This window comes from Aquila chrysaetos, chromosome 4, assembly GCF_900496995.4.
Source record: "Aquila chrysaetos chrysaetos chromosome 4, bAquChr1.4, whole genome shotgun sequence".
NCBI classification, from domain to species: domain Eukaryota; kingdom Metazoa; phylum Chordata; class Aves; order Accipitriformes; family Accipitridae; genus Aquila; species Aquila chrysaetos.
The window spans coordinates 18,774,553-18,796,637 of NC_044007.1; positions in this window are offsets into that span (position 1 = coordinate 18,774,553).

The window sequence follows — 22,085 nt, forward strand, 5'->3', positions numbered from 1 at the left end:
TGCCCCAAAACCATTGAATGCATGGAATGAGGAGGTAGAGGGTTGCTAGCAGTATCTTATTTCAAATGAACCATGCAAACATCCAGATGACATGATTATCTGGTCTGTGTTTAGGACAAAGTGTCAAGCTAGGTAATGATATTACGCCTACTTATATGGGCACAAATGCTATAATAAATTATATCCTGTCAGTGAAAGCATGTATACTTATGGTAAATCATCCTGAAGTAATTACTAGACAGTATTTTACATCTCTTACTCTAAATGGTCTGTTTTACCTCAGAGTGTTGTATGTCAGTGCTGAGTTAAGTGATTCCTGTATGGTATTAAACTGTTAGTGTTCTATTTGTTTATAAAGCACTTTGTGATCCACTGGCATAAAAGGTAAGATGCTATCAAATGTCTAGACAGCTTCTTTCCTGGTAAGTTTAATACCATTTAAGTGGTTGAGCATTTCTAGCCTAAAATAAACTGAGAAAATGAAAGAGTCCTGAGGAAGTCTGTGAAGATGGATTCAAACGAGTGGCAAAAACTGTGGAACCTAACTCCAGAATTCATTCACACATAATCTGTAAGATTATGGATCATATACATCACCTTTAAAAGTGCCTGTAAAACAGAAATTGGGTCACTGGATAACATTAAAAAAGCAAAACCAGCCTTCCTTTCATCACACTTTGTCTGGTTCACAGAATGAATGGTTATAGTAGGAAGTCAGCTGTGAGAGAGAAGAAAACTGAGGTAAAGGACTTACCAGTACAGGGTCCATCTCCTACTCACTGACCAGATTCTCTGTAACAGAAGTTAAAGACCTTGCTATTAAAGTTATCCCAGGTTACATCAATATCCTTAAATGCAACCGATCCAGGAAGCAAGGTCTGCCCCCAGGCTAGGAGAAACTGAGCAGTCAAGTCCACATTGCCTGGGACTACCACCCTTTTTAGCAAATTGATGCATTCACACTTCACTGAAGAAATCCCATGTGGTGACTCTGCAGTCCTGAGACATCAATGTTATCTTCTGTGCTTTTTATTTCAAAATAATAATAATGTGATATTGTGCTGTCATTGACCAGAGTGACATTTCTTACGAAATGAAAATAAGGACATGAATTACATATTGTGCAACTCCTGTCAGCTTATGAGAAAGCTTTAGGACAAAAAGCCTCCTCAGACAGTGGTAGATGACTATACAGGGCACAACAAAATCAACATAATGCTAGTGTGTCTATGCCATCTAATGGAAGGGTTCCCTTGAGTGAAGTATCTCCAGAAAAAAAAAAAAACAGGTTTCCTTTTGGAAGGAAAAATTTACCTGAAAAGAGAGCCTGAGAATAAATGAAAATTTGTGCAAAGCAGGCTATCAGAAGTCCACAGCCAAGAAGCTAAATTATTTGGCAGAGGAGACACACTTTTAGATATACCTAAACTGGAAAAACAAAGACACTCTCCAAACATGCTCTGTAAAGTAGCAGAGAAATAAGACAGTTTAAAACTGACATAATTCCATTCTGAGTTAAGAAAGAAGTCTGTACTGCAGGTAGTACTGCACGCTCCTCTGCTTAGAGACATTAGTGACACAGCCGTGGGACTCACAGACACACACTATTTAGTTTCTCTAGTAATTAGCTGTTGCAAGGAAATTCGGTTCTATCCTTGTAAAGTCAGTGAAAGAATTGCCATTGACTACCATTGTAACAGGATCAGGAGTACAGATCCTGTAGCTGATCCTGCTACAACTCCTAAAATACAACTGGCAGGTAATGAAGTGACTTCAACAGAATTTGAATATGATTTTTAATGTCCCATTACCACTTTGATAATATCTTATCTTACCACTTCCCAGTGGGAAAATAAAACTAGATTGTGGAGTGAGTCTTAATCTTGGTAGAAGTTTCTAAGATATGATTCCTTGCTTTCCTAATATACAACTAATTCTAAAACACCTAAGGATAGCCAAAGCCAAGTGAGGTACTCTCATTGAAAGAAGGGTATTTCAACAATTTCTAAATATGAAACGAATTTACATTACAATAAACAATCCAAGATCATGCACACTAATAATAATTATAAAATCACAAATCTGCTTATTCTTTTGCTTATAAACCTAGATATACAACCTTATAAATACACAGATAAATTTTTAAGTACAAATATATACATATATATTTACCTTTGAGCCATGACCACTCCTTTTCACCTCAACACTAAGATTGCTCAAGGACCATTGACATTAACGCTGTGAAAAGCTGTTGTTTGGCTATTTTAACTATTTTGTTTTTCTCCCACATGCTGAGATAATCTATTATGAATCCACAATGTGTCCTCCTAACTCCCCTTCATGTTCTTCTCATCTTCATGCTTTAGAGAAAATTCTCTGAGAACAGCTGCTCCCCCAGTATTATCAGTAACAGGATTCTGAAATGAACTACTACTCTTGTGCACTGAGTGGTGTCACGCACAAAGGCTAAAAAGGAAAAAAAAAGCAATAATCCTGTCAATTCTGAAATTGCCTTTAAGACATTATATAGCTATCTTGATTTAAACAGTGGTGCATGCAAAATGGAACAGGCTTCAGAAGGAAATCTTGTACTTTAAAAAGCAATATTTAAAGACTAGTATTACCACGCTAATGATCATTTAGAAGAACATATGCAGTATACCTCTTTGCCTTTGATACTGTCTACCAGTGAAGGGGACATTTAACATGCAGGTCTTGCATTCCCTACAGTATTACTGAGAATGAATGAGAAGTGAGTGTCTAAGCAAACTGACATCCAGTATGCACTCTACATACAGCTACAGCTGATATGAAATGACATAGAATCTGAAGCCTGTTCATATAGCTCTCTTGCTTTACTGAGTAATGTTTCAGACAAAAAGAATGCTGTACCAATGTCCAAAGATTTCAAAACTGTAGCTATTTGATTAGAACCTAAAATCAGAAAAAAATAGGCAATTAAATATCTCTTTCTTTGCTTCACTGGTATTCTGAAACCCCACACCCTATCATGGTGGCAGCTACCCTAATCCTAATATTATTTTTCAAGTAAGTTAGTTGGAGCAGTATTTTCACCACAAATGGTTCTCAAGTCTCAGTTTCACTTTTCTCTTTGATGATGTTTTGATCAATTCACCTTTTCTGCTTTTTCATTGCAGAGGAAAACAAAACTGATGCTTTCTGTGGAACATGCAGTGACAACACTGAATAGTACTGAATTCCTATGAAGCTCTTCAGGCATTCTGTGTCCCTCTTTCCTACACCTCATAAAACCAAAAATGTTTGTCTGATAACAAACAGATTCATTCTGGTTTTGAACTATCAAGCCAACTCTGGGTTTCAGCCACATGATACACTTCAGGAAATGCTTTGAATAATAGCTGGTAATACACAGGTGTATGTGTGTTATGGTTTCATTTGTATCCATCATCAAGGCAGAGCAGTTGGTTTCACTGATGTTTGGCCTCAACCTAGAATCATTGATAATTTTATCTCAGGAGTCTCAGTCAGAAGATTTCAAAAAGTTAACAAAGATATACAATGTTGTTTTAAACTACAAGATTCAGTGCATCAAATTCATGCTGTAATGCATATATGGGGTCCAGCATAAAGGAAAAAATGTTAGGGTGAAGAAAGGAGGGAAAGAGAAAATTAATCTATTGTTGAGTCAGTGACTTTAAGGACTGTGAAAGATGGCATCAGATCCACCAAAGAGGTGAAAGAGGTATGGCAAGAGATTCTCCAAAAAAAGGTAAAGGAAAATAAGTTTTAGAAGAGAAAGATAGAACCTGCAGGCTACTCTTATAGGTCTTCAAAACCCAGAGTGGTTAAAAAAGTTGACAACCTTCAACATCCAGATTTCCTTCAGAAGAATGTAACACAGGATACTCAGAGAGAATCTATGACACAGAAAAAGGCTCTGCAAAAGGTCTGCTAAATAAAGTATTTAGGTTTGAGTCTTGTAGTTTCTTTTCTTTAACCATCCATGCCATTTATAAACATTTGAAGTTTCACTGTCTCTGTCAGTTGTTGAAAATTAATAGCTTTAGTAGAATTTTGCTTTGTTCTAAAATACAGACAACTATTCATCTTCCTCATGACTGTTCATACCAAGTTGGGTAAATCCTCTTCAGTTCCTCACTCTCAGAATACTTTTCCTTGATGAACAAAGAAAAGAAGCAGCAAAAAATTAGGAATATGAATTATCAATTTTTTGCCAAGTATTTATCAAGTGACTTAATCTTCAGGAAAAAAAAAAAAAGACTTAGAAATGGGGGACCAAGTTTTAAATTCCTAGTTTAGGGAAAACCATACATGGTAAAGCAACCAGTTCTGATTTAGAGTGATGTTGCATTCAAGTACAAGTAGTGCCTAACCATACAATGTTCTGAACAATTTTCCACTATTCTGTAAAGATTGTGCAATCACAGATATGATCTTGCAACTTCAGATTACCACAGATGACAAAATTACATGTCTGGAGGAAAGAACAAAGTTGGCACCTGATGGATATTAGACTTTCAAAAATTGAAAAAATTATCAAACGTTCAAAAAGTAGTCTACTTAGCTGTTTTTCCTGGTTCAAAGAACTGCTTTTTAGTGTGCAGAATTAAACCCCGTAATTTTCAATCTATTTATTTTATCAAGATGATGACATATCCTAGAATTTGTAAGTAATGAAAGTATACTGACTGCTTTTATCCCAGTGATAGAGGAGTATATAGGATTGTCAAAGAGTTGTTGCATCATTTTAATTTATGACTTGAAAACCCACCCAACTACCATTCTTCACTGCCACTTAACATTCTGAAATACTGAGGTCTTAAAACCTACATAGTAAGGTATTTGAACTAGTGCTGCTAACCAGTTCATAAATAGACATTCAGACTTTTCTGCCATTCTCTGATCCTCATAATGTACTGATTGCTTAAAAATGAGGCCTGGATGGAAAAAAATCCAACCAACAATAACAACAACCAAAAAACCCACCCAAAACCCCAAACACAAAAAACATTAAGAGATGATCTTTAATTAAGACAAACTACATCATTTAATAAATGGATTACCTATAGTGCTAATACAGTGAAATATCACCATCTTCATGAGATTCCATGTAGGTCAGTTAGGACTGAAAAGAGTAAGCAATGATATAACACTAAACAGTACTACTACTACTGCTACCTTCTCTTCAGTGTCTACGTGTAATTCTTCCTACTCCTTCAAAAACCAGACTATATAAAGCAAATAGTGGTTTAGCAAATATGAAGACCAAACTGAAATTTTTCTGCCCGACTGGAACATTTTGCCAATTGCTTATCACTTCAGAAGCCAAAGGTTGTTACAGAGAAGCCCACTGGAAACATGGAAAACTATAAGCAATTTCTATATAGTATTACTGGCATAAATGACTGCATATGAATTCCAAAAGGAGCAAAATCAATGTACCTTCTCTATGATGCTCCAACATGAAATAGCAAGGTAGGTATTAAGAAAACAGAACACATTTCTTTATTATTATTTTTGTTGTTGTTGTTGTTATTTTCTGGTCCCATTCTAAAGAATCTTATGTTAGCAGTAAAAACAGTACTGTATAAACATCATAATATATTTTAGATCCCTCCTTAATTCTTACAGAAATTACCTAATTGTGTTATGCAATCTCATTTTGCCTTATACTTTAAAAAATTGGAATATAACATAGTATAGTGGAATATACTTTTAATGAATTGGAGCTCCTGCGTCCAAATCATGGCACAGACAATTTGTACTATTCAGCACACGAGTTAATTCAGTGGTGGATTAAAGAAAAATATGTTCTGTAATTTTTCTGCCTCAAAATTTGTAGATATAGAAAATACTGATATTTAATAGTGTAGTCTGAAACTGGTAAATTCACAGTATTTGTATGTAACAGCAGAGCTTTAGCTGAAAGGTATTGTAAAATAACATGGTTTTATTTCTGGTTAATAACCTGAAATCAAGAAAATAATTCATACCATAGTAAGCAAACATCGAGAATGGGCATCTACCAGAGGATAAATTAGAATTCAAGTGGGACACCATTTCTTAGACACATGAAACACTCGTCAAAAGCAAAGAGAGTGAAACAGACAGATAAGAAAGTATATATTATTTCTTGACCATAAGTTACTTATAAAAGATATTATATAATAAAGCTGAAAGGCTAATCGGGACTACTGAGGTATCGTTCTTAACTGCACAAAGTTAAGGTTACATTTAATTTTTCCCTGTGCTTCCTCATTTCACTAGCACCTCACCTCAAAGTAGTAAATTCTTTCAAATGCGTTTACATTCCTCAAGTAAACAAAATCATTTTTTTCCCAAAGAATTTCAAAAGCTTTCTGGGCTAAAAACACACATTGCCAGGTCACATAGAGCTTCTTCTCACCAACACCTGCAAGTCCTTATCAACAGGGCTGCTCTCAATGCACCCATTGCCCAGCCTGTATTTGTGCTTGGTATTGCTCCAACCTATGTGCTGGACCTTGCACTTGGCCTTGTTGAATTTCATGAGGTTCTCACAGGCCCACCTCTCAAGCCTGTCAAGGTCCCTCTGGATGGCATTGCTTCCCTCCAGAGTGTTGACCGCACCACACAGCTTGGTGTTGTTGGCAAAGTTGCTGAGGGTCACTCGATCCCACTGTCTGTGTCGCCAACAAAGATGTTAAACAACACTGGTCCCAGTGCTGACCTCGACGAACCCACTCATCACTGCTTTCCACTTGGACATCGAGCCATTGACCACAACTCTTTGAGTGCAACCATCCAGCCAATTCCTTATTCATCTAGTGGTCCATCCATCAGATCTATGCCTCTCCAATGTTTAAAGATTAAACTGGAATTCAGAATATATGGAGTGTAATCCCAGCTTTAAGAAGCCATCTGTGAACTTCCTGCATGACGGAACAAGGCACTTCCCTATGCTCCAATTCCAGCCATCATCCTTTGCCAATTTTAGGTTATTCAGGAAAGACTGCCTTGTAAAGTAGACAAAATGGTACTTTCCAAAGCACTGTTGTAAAAACAGTACAAATTCTTCTGCTTCTGAGATCAGAAACCAACAACTGAGTGACATGGGAACTGTGAGTACCAAGAGGGAGATGGAGGGAAGAGGAACAGAAATTGAGCACCACCTAACATTATGGTACTCTTGTCCCAGTTAGTGGAAATTGATACATCATTCATTCCTAATTCCTTTAAGCTGAAACAGTCTTATAATGATTTACAGGAAGAGATATAAATCTTACAGGCAGAGGAGAAAATTCAGGTATGTATCTGACTGCGAATGTAACCCTCAAAATCTTTTTATGTGCAAAGAGGGGAGGGAACACGCCTTTCATGAGATGCCAAAAATTTATTAGTCTATTTAAAGCTTTAATTGTATAACTAATTTACAGCAGTTTGTATGGTTAGTCCAGTTACAATGGTACTAACATTTAGAGTCCAAATTATCTAAATAACTCAGAACAAGTCTCACTAATAATATACTTAAAATTTGTTATATGGAAAATTTCTAGTGCTACCTTTTGTCTGCTGTTCTGCTCATCCTTATTCTGTTCCCCTGGGACCACTGCTGATGCACCCAACTGCCTCTAGCAGAAGGGGGGTGCTGTAAGTTGTCCTTAACCTAAGTTCAACTCCTGGAGAACAGTGATGTCAACGATGGCATTTCTTTTGCTTTGCCAGGAGGAACATGCTATTGATTCTGATGCTTTCTTCTTCCTCATTGTGGGGTCCACTTCAGACTATTTTTCTATCCTTTATATATTTACATATTTAATGTGTTAAAAATTAAGAAAATATTTCCATATTTTAGATACTTGCTCTTTTTTCTTTTAGCTACCGTAAACCTAGTTTTGACCAGCTCCCAAATCTGCACTACTTTAATCGACCATTGTTGAATTCTTCATAGCTCCAGTCTCAAGTGTCCTTTTTTTTTATCATCTCATTCCTATACTTCTCCACACTGTGGATGCCTCTGATGCACTTTCAAGACCTTTGCTATCATACCAGGCCTGCATTTTTCTGCACTGTGTCATTACATTATAGTCACAAATACTTCATTCTACACAGAATAATTACTTTTTATTATTTTCTATATAAAAATTATGGTTATACCGTACAAAGATAAGCAAAAATAATAATTAAAAAATCAGGTCAAAAAATGCTGTTGCAGTTAAAGAAAGAAACAAACAAAAAAAAGTCACTACAAAAATCTGTGGCCTGTTACTAGCAATGGCAATGTTGTATGTATTGGGCTGCAGGCTATAAGACTGAGTACTGTAATAAGTCAGGAGTTACATCAAAAAAGAAAGCCTTTTCTTTCTTCTTTTAAAAGAAAGCAGGATCATCACTGTATTTTGTAGAGGATCTGGTCCTGATGGTGTGCTTTGATATGATCCTAGAAAACCCTGTAGACGGAAATCTGTCAGGGGAGTTACATAGAGGAACAAATAGTTCCTAAATCCTGACTGGACTTAATATAAGCTATATTCTGAGCCATCCAGCTCTGTCAAGACACAGTGTCAGTTGTCAAAAATCTTCACAGTAGAAAGGAAGGCGAGGGACTGTAGGTTCCCCTCAAGGGGAGGAAGACTCCTTGGAGCAGGCAGCAGCTAAGTATAGATATTTTGAATTTCAGTTATAGACACAGTTCAAAATATTGCCCAACCCTTACTGTAGGTCTATCTGAACAGAGATAAAAGAAGTATGACAAAGCAATGAAGAAGAGACATACAGATGAACAACACCTAAAATATAAAATGAAAAACTACAGATACTATATATTGTACACTTTCTTTAAAACAAGTTAAAGCCATTTAAATCACTAAGTCATAGTATACACACAGTTCTCACATCAAATCTACTAAATAATCTTGTAAAATTAAAGAGTCTCATGTTTATAATAGCAATTTCCAGCTTTAACTCTTGACTACATGTTTTCAGGGACTTTTTTTTGCATGCAGAAATGGTACACAGTGCAGCATGTTCAGTGATATATATGTCTGTAGTCTGTACCACACATGCTCTTTGGTCCTCAAATTTCTCAGTTCTCTGTATCCAAATATTTCTTTTATTCTAATTCAACATTATTAAACTAAAAAGCAAAATAGGGTAGAAAATAATAACAATTAAAAAAAGCTACAGAATTATTTTGAGACCTCTGATTATAAAACTAGTATGACTGCCTAAAAGATGTCCATAAGATAACTATACTGGTTCTCCTGATTGGAAAATTCACCAGCAATATTGCTAAAAAAGTCCGTCTAGTCCTGGATGATGGAAAGAATAGCAAAAGAAATTCAACGATGAAGACACAGAATAAAAAGGCTTTCCCTGAGACACGTTTTGAGAAACGATGAGGACTTACATCTTCCACTGATTTTCATACCATAAAAGAAACAAATTTTAAAATAAGATAATAGAACTTACTATTTTGCCAGCAGCTGATGCATGAAATACTCCAGCTTTTTAATTGATGTAAACTCAGACTTATGACAATTTATACCCCCAAGAATGTTCAAAGAATCGTGATTTTTAGAGATTACTTTAAAAAAAAAATTAGTAAATTATCTGTAAAACAGCTTTATTCCTTCCCAATTAAGAAGAAAAAAGTTATAAAGTCACTGCAGCCACAAAATTTATCCTCTTTTGAGTTTCTCACCAAATATTTAATGTGCATGCAAAGAACCAGTCACAGAGATTTTGAAGAGACAAATAAGGATTCATTTAATTGCCTATGAATCAATTTAAAGAATCTTCTGCATTAAATTGCAGGGAAATTATTATACTGGAAATACAGAAGAGTAAGCTTTCTTTTTTCTGGAAGTTTATGTACTCTGTACTATCGGTTTAAGGCATTAAATCATTTCTTAGTATCATCACCCTTTACCTAGTTAAGTCATGACACACATTTTTCTCTGGCCGGCACACTACAGTCTCAGATTTTATGCCTCAAAGTCATCATACTTTTGCTGGGTTTGTTGTAAACATGTGTGAAGTTCTTCCTATGCAATGGGAGAAATGTAAGCTGGATTGCTGCAGCATGCATCACAGGGATTTCAAATGATCTCCAGGTAGAACTCTGTAGAGCACAATTTGGCATGAAATAAACTACATGCAGAAAAAATTGTATCTTGTGCATCTCTCAAGTGCATGATGTGTAGGTTCAATTCAAATCAAAATGCCCATGAAATGCACTTGGAGAAAAAGGCCAGCAAAACTAAAGCTTGCTCCAGTATACTTTATTTTTTTTTGCAATTTCTTAACATTATCCACAGAAATTCTTGTCAATATTAACATCAGCATTATCATCCAGCCTCCAGAAATATTTCTACAGGGGAAATTAACCACTCTTATTTAAATTATTTTGACCAAAGCCAAACACGATATTTTGGTACCCACAAGGCCATATTGTGCCATGCGTTTCCCACCTCTCCACCATGCACACTGGGATATAATATAATCAATAAAATAAAATGTAGTAGTATAAAATATATTAGAAAGTACATTTTTCCTGATGTTAGCACCACAGATTACAGGACTAGCACTATTTGTATGAATGCACTTCCATCAGAAGGTTTCCAAGGTTACAGTTCTCGTCCTATTCTTACTGTAGCCTTATATTTGACATCAGTATTTTGAGAGCAAAGCCGTTGACACTTAAAAATAAGGAAGTTGTGACTGAGCTTAGAAACTGAGGAGCTCAGGAAAGCTAACAGGCTAAAAGGTGTAGAAAAGCACTCAGCTGCAGAAAATGTATCCAAAAATGTATGCATAAATGTTTTTGCATTCTGAAATAGGATTAAAGAAATATATATTATAAAGAGATATATATTAGGAATGATTGAAAAAGCAATGTGAAATATAATGTTTGCTACTTATATAGGATGTCAAGAAGGAAACAAAAACAGTGGGAAATATGTTTCTATACCAATACTAAATGTCTAAGGAAATAAGAAACAAGTTAAAGAAACTGGAATATCTTGCCCTAGATGAAGACATTGATAAAATAGATATATCAGAAATTGTTGACAGTCACTGGGACAGTAAATGCAAAAATGTATGTGGCAGCCTATTATGAAAAATAAAAAAGAACTTTGATTCAAAACAGATTAACAGATTCAGCACAGACTTTGAATGGACCAAAATCCCAAGCTTAAATAAGAATATAGATTTGGGTAACTATTAGAGAGTGCCTGGCCAGGATAATGATACTGATTGCCGAATGTTCAGAGAAGAAAGACAGTGAGAACAGGCAATACAGTTTTTCTGGGTAGCATCAGCATTCTATATATTATGCAAATGTCACTCTTGGAAATGAAACAGATGACAAATTAAGACACTAACCATGTTTGTGTTAGGATCAGCTAACCAGGGAGCCCACAAAAAAAAAAAAAATTACTAATGATTTGGTGCAAAACAATGTACAGGTTCTTGTTCAAAATCTTGCAAAAAGAATATAATTTTGTAATTGTGTTGATGGACTTTGATTCAACTGCAGTACAGAGGAACAAAGGAAAAAAGAAAGCTTGTAAAGAAAGTCAAAAGTAGGAGCAAATTTAAATAAGCAGTTGGATAAGAGACAGGAAAAAGAAGTTAGGAATAAATGTTCAGTTGTCCAATCAGCACTGACAGTAATCAGAAGTGTTCTGCAGGGGTTTATGTAGTTCAGCATAGTTATGAATCATTTAAACAGTGTATGTGCATTAGGTTGAGTGAGGACAAAAACAAATTATGAAGAACTTCAACATGACCTATGTCACTGAGTCACTGGTCAATGATATAGCAGGTGAAATTCAAGGTACAAGGGGAAAAAACCCCCATTGTTTGCACACATGTAAAAACAGCATGACCTGACTACTACCACTCAAGAGCGAGATTCTCGGCTGATAGGTAAATCCATGAAAAAATAAGCGCAACCTGCAGTACAAGTCGAAAATAGCAAACCAATTGTTAGGAATTATTAAGAAAGAAACTAGGGGAGAAAAAAGAAAATATCATTATGCCACTATTTAAATCCATGGCTTACCCTCAGTTAGTAGCATTGTTCTTCAGGGGTTGATACTAGGTCCGATGCTATTTAACTGCACTGCTGACCTCCATGGTGAAGAAATGCAGGCACTCAGGTTCACAGGTGATACCAAACTGGGAAGAGTGGTTCATATTCTGGAGTCTGCTATTCAGAGGGATCTCAACAGGATGGGGAAATAGGATGACATCTCCTGAAGTTCAGAAATGGCAAATGCAGAGCCCTGCAACTAGCACAGATTAATCCCATGCACCAGAAAAGACTGGGGCCTGACTGGCTGGGGAGAAGTTTTACAGAAAAGGACATAAGGGTTCTTTGGCAAGTTGAGCATGAGGCAGCTGTGCACCTTTGCAGTTATAACACTGAAATACAGCAGCGAAAAAGATGCAATGATGTTCCTTTAAAGGCTGTAACTATTCCTATTCAATGTGAGGTGACACAGTTATTAAAGTAATCTGATAGTTTTCATTTTGTGTTTCTTTTTTTCACAAGTTACTGGGAAAGCTAAAATTTATGAACACACCAATCTGCAGCTGAAAAAAAAAAGTCACTGATAGTGACTTAGGGGAAGGAGTCAGAATAATTTGTTTAGGACTCTGGGCTGTACTGAAGAAACAGTGAAAAACAGTCATGGATCATCTCACCTCAAACATTTTTTAAAGAAACAGGAAAATGAGAGCTGATTTTTCTCCAAGCTTATTAAAAGGGGTGCTTAAGCTAATATCCTTATCACTATCACAATTACCTGAAGAATTTCTGACTTGCAATGATTTTTACAAAGTATAAATTAGAACATCTATTCCATAGGTGCATAATGAGCACTCAGCAACTTTATCAGGATACTTAAACCTGGAAGATTTACTATGAGTTTTTCAGTTTGTGTGTCACTTTTGTAAGCTTTCTTAAGCATGAGCAGTATTTATTGGAAAAATACATCTACGTGTTTTTGACTGAGATTATATCTTCATCTCAGGTCTTCTCTCCATAGAAATAGTTCTTTAATAGATCAGAAAAACATGGAAGAGAAAATTTCCCTGAAATATGAGTGGATAAGGAAATCACCTTGTCATCCAATTTTAAAATAAAAAGTTAGAAAAATTAAAAAAGAAAGTAATTTGAAAGTACCAGAAAATGTTTGGAGTAAGAAAATTGAGGGGACGTAATCTGTGTTAAGACACATATATGTACAGAGGACAATAATCTACGTGCCTGAAGCATATAATAAACTGTGTGCCTATCTTTATAACTGTGAAACCACTTAAATTTCAGACAGATTGCAAATATGACTATAGTGTAATTCTCATAGTTTTAGTGAATAAAGAAAGATAAAACCCAAAACTATACACAGTAAAAAGATAAGGGACCTGGGATACATATGTAAAAGCAGTATGAAGGAAATAAAAATCATATTGATTGCATCACTGCCATATCACAAATCCAAGGTATTTGTGAATGTTTCCAACACAGGAACATTTTTAAGACAAGAAAATGCAGGCATAAATTAAGCTCAACGTGCATTTCAGTATCTGAAATATGAAAAAATAAATCAATGATATGGCCTAAAGTAAGGTGAAAATTGTTTTTCAAGATGCAGAGTATTTCTATAGATAATATTCAGTGGAAGTATATACCTATGTGAGGCTTATTGAATAATAAGAAATCAGATTATTTGTAAAGCTTTAAAAAGAAGAGATAAAAAGCAATATAAACTTTGAGGAAAAACTAGTCAGGACCAGGTATTCTTAGGGGTAAGGTTATCATAAGAGTGTAAATAACATATCTGTATTCAGGATCATTGAACAAGAAATCAAAGTTACAAAGGACATTTCACCAAGTTAATTATTTTTATACTAGGTACTGCATAGTTATGTGTAGTTAAAGGCACTATCATGTAAGAAATCACTTGATCAAAACTAAACTGAGGGCAAGAAAGACTGCCTCAATATTACAGAAGTAATTGCTGACATTCTTTTTACTTGAGAACAAGGCAATGTGAAGAGGTCATGAGCAGAAACTGAAATTAACTTAGGGAGAAAAATATCAAACAGAATCTGGTTAACCTGAAATTGCATTGAACTTGGCTTAGTAAGAGAAAGTGCCATATGTCATACTTTTGCTGACAAAGGAAGGACTAAACTACCATCTGAAAAAAACCATAAAGATGCTCAGTCCCATAAATATGTGCTAGTCAAAGAACCTTAAGGATAGTGCTGGACTTTCTTAATCACTTGTCAAAAAACTGTGAGCCTCTGAGCCAACTAACTTAAAGCCATCATATGGGAATGCACAGAACTACAAGAAAAAGCTTTTGAAGTAAAGAGGTTAATTTCAAATTCTCCATGAGTGAAATATTATAACCCAAAGGAAAGGCTAGTCTTAGAAAGTGACACACTAGAGAACAGTCGGGGAGCCACATTAATGCAGAAAGAATGTCTAAAAGCACTTATGAACTGTGGTTTCTTAGTTAACGAATGAGAAAGAATTAGTACTAGACCTTTACAAAACCGAGTAAAATCTTTTACAAGGTCTGTCAGGACAAAAAACAGTACAGTGTCATGGCTCCCCAGCTTTACTTATGGTTTAAATTTCTGAAAGCATTATTTTAAATGGAGAATGTGAAACTGGCTCATCACCATGCACATGAGACTGTGTCTGACACAGTTAGGATCTCCTGCACTGTTTTGCCAAACCCTACCAAAATGCAAGAATTGTGCAACACCTTTTCAGACCCGTTCCTCCCATACAGTCAGTGTCCCGCAAAATCCAAAATGAAACATGAAATGCCCTACTGCATTTTGCCCATCAGCATAATGTCACATTTCCTTTTGAGGGCCGCTTCAGTCCCCTTCTCCTTTCAAAGCTATGACACACAGCCTTTTCCACACAACGCATGCTGGCCTCCCCCCAAAATTGTCAAGCAACCCAGATCTGAACAACTGTCACTTTCATTAAATTGCATGTCCAGAGCCAGGCTGAACCAGCTTTAACACATTTGACGTTTACATTCTCAATGTCAGGGCACTGTGTGGGCCAACTGCTCTCTGGGGTCTGGGGGCAGCGGGGGCTGCCTGGGGTGGCAGGTCAGGGCCTGGCTGACAAGACCCATCCCACCAACCCAGCCAGGAGCAGGGCAGCAGGGGGGCACAGGGGGCACCACAGCAGCCCTAGTCCTGGGCATCAGGCACTTCCTGGGGGACGGGCTGAAGCCAGGCAGGCATGTCAGGGGTCAGGATCAGGCCCAGTGAGGGGGACCAGGGTCAGCCACAACCTGGGGCTGGCTGGGAAGGGTTTTTTCAGAAGGGTTAAGTTTGGTTGTGCTCACTCAGCAGCTAGTCACAGGCACTTACACTGTTATTGTATATAGATGTTTCTGAACACAAGGTTTCCACACACCTGAAAACTGTTTCTTTGGGTATTCCCAAGAAATGTCTCATCTTTGACAGATCGGAGGTAACAGCTGAGCACCAAACTGCTCATTCTATGGGGATCCAGATGTTCAGCATGTTTCTGCTTAAATCCTCCAATCTAGCAGATGCTCTCAGAATCCAATTAATAAATGAGTCTCCATTTAACAAACAGGAGCTTGTTAGTATTGATGTTGAAGATGGTGACCACTGCTTCTCTGTAACACAGAGCCATGGAGCAGCAGAGGAGTTTCCATTGCATGACAACATAAAAGCAGAGATACAAGTATGGGCACACTGGTTAATTGGTGACAATCAAAGACATACAAATCTTGGTATTTTTGTGAGATATAGAATATCCTAATTATAGCATCCTCTGATAATACATGTATATGTAAGATACAGTTTCTGATAATTTTAGCCATTTTATGGTCAACATGAGTGCAATTTGTGACACTACCTTCTTTCATTAAACTCAGAACGGTGTAATTTCAAATAGTTAAGAGCTTTAGCAAGATAATGTGTCCTGAATCACAAAACTTTCTCTTCTTAGAATACTTGTCAAGGAAACAGAAAATTGTACCATAAAGGCTGGCCAGGCATTGTTGATGAAAATGAAAGGAACTGCGCCTTGTTTCCAACTGGAAATAGAGCATCAGACCAAGCAGTAGGGTTTAAAAGCAGTCTAACATGGAGACTAAGGAGAACACAACAAACTTTGTCACCAGTCAAAAACTGACAGGCCTAAATTTCTGTTCAATAATCTCTGGAGCAAAAAGGTAAGAGTTATCCTACAACAGATTTGCCAAGAATGTAAATGAAATCAGTGAAAAAAGTGTAACAAATACAACAAGGTACTATAGCATAGTAACAGTTATAGTAGGAGGAAAAGGTTAAATTTTACAAGCAATCAAATGAGATACAAATGAAAAAGAAAGATAATAAAGGGAAAATGGTGACATTTAAGTAGTAACATACAGTATACCCATGTGCCAGGCTCAGTCAGTAGGCTAGAAGATCAGAGACAGGGAGGTCAGAGAGCACTGGAAACAGAACGGATGTGGAGACACCACCCCTTCACCACAACAAAGTACCTCAAGGACTTGAAGTATTTTACCTCATAGATCCCTGGTGAGCCAAAAGCAAATAAGGTACAAAGACTAGGTGTGATGGGTTGACCCTGGCTGGTTGCCAGGTGCCCACCAAAGCCATTCTATCACTCCCCCTCCTCAGCTGGACAGCGGAGAGAAAATATAACAAAGAGCTTGTGGTTCGAGATAAGGACAGGAGAGAGATCACTCATCACTTACCGTCACGGGCAAAACAGACTCAACTTGGGGAAAATTAACTCACTTTATTACAAATCAACCAGAGTAGGGTAATGAGAAATAAAACCAAATCTCAGAACACCTTCCCTCCACCCCTCCCTTCTTCCCGGGCACAACTTCACTCCCGGATTCTCTACCAACCCCCCCAGCGGCACAGGGGGACGGGGAATGGGGTTTACGGTCAGTTCATCACACGTTGTTTTCTGCCGCTTCATCCTCCTCAGGGGGAGGACTCATCACACTCTTCCCTGCTCCAGCGTGGGGTCCCACCCACAGGAGACAGTCCTCCACGAACTTCTCCAACGTGGGCCCTTCCCACGGGCTGCAGTTCTTCACGAACTGCTCTAGCATGGGTCCTTTCCACGGTGTGCAGTCCTTCAGGAACACACTGCTCCAGTGTGGGTCCCCCACGGGGTCACAAGTCCTGCCAGAAAACCTGCTCCGTGGGCTCCTCTCTCCACAGATCCGCAGGTCCTGCCAGGAACCTGCTCCAGCACAGGGTTCCCACGGGGTCACAGCCTCCTTCGGGAAACCCACCTGCTCCGGCGTGGGGTCCTCCATGGGCTGCAGGTGGATATCTGCTCCACCGTGGACCTCCATGGACTGCAGGGGGACAGCCTGCCTCACCATGGTCTTCACCACGGGCTGCAGGGGAATCTCTGCTCCGGCGCCTGGAGCATCTCCTCCCCCTCCTTCTTCACTGACCTTGGTGTCCGCAGGGTTGTTTCTCTTACATGTTCTCACTCCTCTCTCCGGCTGCCAAATTTCCATCTGTCCCAACTTTTTTTTCCTTCTTAAAAATGTTATCACAGAGGCGTTACCACTATCACTGATTGGCTCGTCCTTGGCTGGTGGTGGGTCCATCTTAGAGCCAGCTGGTATTGGCTCTCTCTCGAACATAGGGGAAGCTTCCAGCAGCTTCTTACAGAAGCCACCCCTGTAACACCCCCCCCGCTACCAAAACCTTGCCACACAAAACCAATACACTAGGTCAGGACAAATAATAATAAAGATGTAAAGCGTGGTTTGGGACACCTCATAATGCACAGTATGGTGGAGTGCTAAATTCACACTTAAAAAGTGAAAGTGGCACAGGGGCAACACAAATAGAAAGCAGGAGGGAACAGAGAAAAACTGATCCCCGTTTCTCTGGACCTTAACTGCTCATGATGGTCAAACCTCAACAGAGCCTGAACCTCAGGCACTCTGAAAGGCTTTTTGCCTGCTTCATATCTCAAAAGAATCCTGTTTCCCAGTTAGGTCTTCATGAGTATCTGTGGGTTTGCTTCATATTCTTTTAAAAATGTGGTGAAGTTATGCTTTACTGTTTCTTGCAACCTCTGTTCATTAAAAATCAGGAAACTAAGTTATTCAGACTAACTAAATCATAGTCACCTGTCATGTATTTATGGTGACTGAATAATATAGGCCTCTATGCCACATCTTCATAGATTTTCTTGTGGCATTTCTTCAAAGATACAGCACTGACAATGAATCCTAGCAGGTAGGGTTGGAGAGGACAGCATGAAGAGAAGTAAAGAGTGAAAATTTTTTGGACTTACTGTACTGACTGGCATGGCACAGGGAATGTTTAGTTGCCCATAAACTGAGCACTGAGTCTTTCATCTATACTTTACTATCCCATCTCCAACAGACTGTCTCACTTGTTTGATCCCATCCTCATCCAAATTCTAAATACAGGCTTGTTTCAGTTATGTAAACATATGTATAAGTTCACATATACTCACAAGTATGGCAGCCATTCTTAGCAGTCATTCTAACTCTTCTATACTTAGACTTTGGAAGCTGAGTTTGCTTTCTTATTTCATTACAAGGAAGAAAACAAACTCCTTTCCCAGGTTTACTAATTACGAAGTCATCAAGTCATCGTCATTTATCAGTCATTATGATGTTCTTCATGCATGCTAAAGCAGTATCCATGTACCTTCAAGGAAAAGTTGACTTCTTAGTACAGCTGTCAGAATTAGACAGCTGATGTTACTAAGGTTATCCTTTATTTACTATTCAGACTAGCCAGGACTATGGAGGAAGTCAGAAATGTAATGACCCAGAAATCAATTTCAACTGAACCAGAACTGAAGCTACACAGCTATTAAGACCTTTGTCCTTAAGTAAGTAAAAAACAGACATTGTACATCTGATCAAGGAGTGGGGTTTGTAGTATGTGGAGTGATTTGGGTGGGAATTCTAGCTCACTGGTCATTCACAACATCTAGATGTAAAGGAAATTAATAGATTATTAGAAAGTAATTCATTCTACCACAAGCTTTATTCGAATAATATGGCTGAATATTCTCAGACTTGATGCCTGAATGAGATTTCCCTTGTTCCGTAATACAGAGCATGATAATTCAGAGAGATCAGTTCAAGTCCTACTCTCTGCACATCTTGAGGTTATTATACTTATTGTACAGAATGCTATAAACTTATAAAGCCTGTAAGAAGAATGACCTACCAATGACAAAAGGAGAAGGATTAATTTAGTCTCTCCAAAATACTGCATAAAATTATGCCTTCATATTGCTATTGTTCAGGAAAATCACTCAGATCATAAGGGATTTAAATCCTGAGACCAAGCCACAATTGTCCATACAAAATGGATTCAGGTTGTCTGTAATCCTATTTGACTTTTTGTCTGGAACTGTCACCCTTAGAAATTGTCCCAAAGGTCCTTTCAGGTACAATTCTAAATCAACTTTTCAGCCCAGAGATGGTCACCTACTATTGTTATAAACAAACAAACAAAAAAACAAACAAAATAGATGGGGTAGCCTGATATACAATGCCAGAGGACATCCACATTTGACAAGAGTGGATACCTGCACTCTGAAAAAATTTGAGTTTACCTTTATCTGTATCTGAATTTGCCTCATTGTCTGAGGTTTCCCCTCACATCCAAAGCAGTTCAGCTAGCTTGTACCAGAGCTAAACATAGGTTGCACCAGTCTTAAATAAGCAATGAGGAAAACTGGCAAGTCTGGCTTTGAGCTTGACCTCAAGTCCACTTCTGCAGTGTGTTCTTAATTAGGTTCACCCAAACCTTCATGTTAGTAAATAATGTTCCAACCTCTGAACACTTAATACCAGATGACATTATTTTACAAGAGCTTCCTTGTTCATTTCTTATTCAGTATTTGGTTTATCCAAAAGCAAGCAGAACATATACAAGGTCAGAGGTTAGGCTAAAATGCTGAAACAGTTTCTTTCTTCATGAATATTCATGTAATAACTTTGGAAAAACATAGTGATTTCTTTGGCATATTCTACCTTAACACTAAACACATTACAAAATATGTGTCTTCAAACAGATAAGGACAGAAAAAGTAATTTATAAGAAATATTCCCAATTATCCAGGATGAGACACTCTGAGAATTTTAAACAGGAGACTAAAGCATAAGAGATGAGAAGAAATGAAAGGTTTGCCAGCTGTTTAAAATTAGATGTCTTCTCTCTATTCCACACCAAGAGAGTTTAAGCATTGAAAATTAGTAATTTTAAGTGCAATTAATAACTTTTAGTACAGAAGTACATTGAAGTGGCAGAAATACATAAGCTACAATTAAACTATTTCATTTAACTACTCACAGCACTGTAGCCAAACTCAGCAGAAGCTGCTAAATCAATTTGAGCAGCTAGTGCACACTGAGCCTCTACTGCTATAGGTACAATGATGACAACACCACCCATACACAAGTCCTTTTGACTGCAGGGTAGGCACGTTATTAGTTACAACCCACATACAAACACTCATCAGCTTATAAGTGACAACTGGGTTCTGATCATGCTATATACCTAAACTAAAGACAAAAAACTGCAGTCATTGCATAGCTAACAGAATAATTCATTTTTCAGAAGAACATTGAATGTGACCAGTAATAGGTTTCAAATGTACCTAAACCATATTTTCGCATATTCCCAAAGCTAGGAAATTCCACATGACAAAATTTGTGTTTAGTAAGTTCTTGAGTCTGCCTGAAAGCACTTATGTTGTCATCTTTGAGCACAGTAAGAACCACTGAAAAATCAGAAGAGTTGGCCAAGGTTCACTGAGGAAATTACACTGGAGAAAATAGTCTGTGGTTGTGTTTTAATATCCTAGCAACTCTCAACCAAAGGCCCTAGAATGGAGACAAAAAAAACCCAACCCCAAACATTCAATGACTGTATCCAAACATTTAAAAAGAATCTGATATAAAAATCTATTCTTTATTCTAACACTGGTATTATTTCAAAGTGTTTGTACAGTAGTCTACACTTGGCAGAAACTCTGAATAATTTTCTTATTGTACTCGCATATAATTTCAAATTTTGGCATCAAAGCAAATTTTGGAAGACCGTCATTTCTTTTCAACTGAATCTGATGGCTTAGTGATATTCTATTAGACAGCAATATAAAATCAAAGCAACAGTTGGAAAATTAGAAAGACACTTGTCAAAGGCTGTTAATCTAGAGAAAATTAGTATAGCCAATAGCTTCAAAAACTGCTGTTTAAAATTACAATCATCTTCAATTCACACTTAGCATTATATATCAATGACCTCATTGAACACCTGCTTGACTTACTGAGCACAGGGAAGACAGCTGAGCACCAGAAAACTTGGGCTGGAGTTAGTGGGAGTGGCTTATGTTGATTAGTTCTCAAAATCTTGAACAGGTTTCTTGTTGGGTACCTAAATGCTGACATAAGTATCTAATTTTAAGCCTCAGGGTCTGAAGGACAGTTAAATATGTTTCTGCTTAAAAATGACACTTTGTATATTAATAATAATCCACAAAATTGAGATCCGCAAGAATAAAAAAAAAAAAAAAAAGATCTGATCACGTTGAATATATGAATATCTCAAGATTTGCTTTAGGACTAGAGCCCTCACATGAACAATATTCTGCAGATGATGAAGTGATGCTTTGCCAACAGACACCAGATGGTTGTTAAATGACAGATGAAGGTCTACATTTGATAGAGTCAACAAACCAGCCTGTAGCATATTTAAAACTAGTAATCCGTATGCATGTTTCAGAGACGAAGAACTTGCTGCCGATTATAAAAAGTTAGCCCCAAACCATTCAGCTTTCAAGGTTTACTTTGCCTCAACATTTTCCTGGTTGAAACAGTGTCTTTATCACTTACCTTCAAGTGGTAAATGCTAATAAACCTGTGATGAGAGAGAAAACTGAGTGGTCTGATTAGGAAAAGCTCATTCTTTATAGTGAATAGTATTCTCTCAGTAAATGAAGAAAAGAGGATCCTGTTGACTCACATAAGAATTCTGTTTGATAT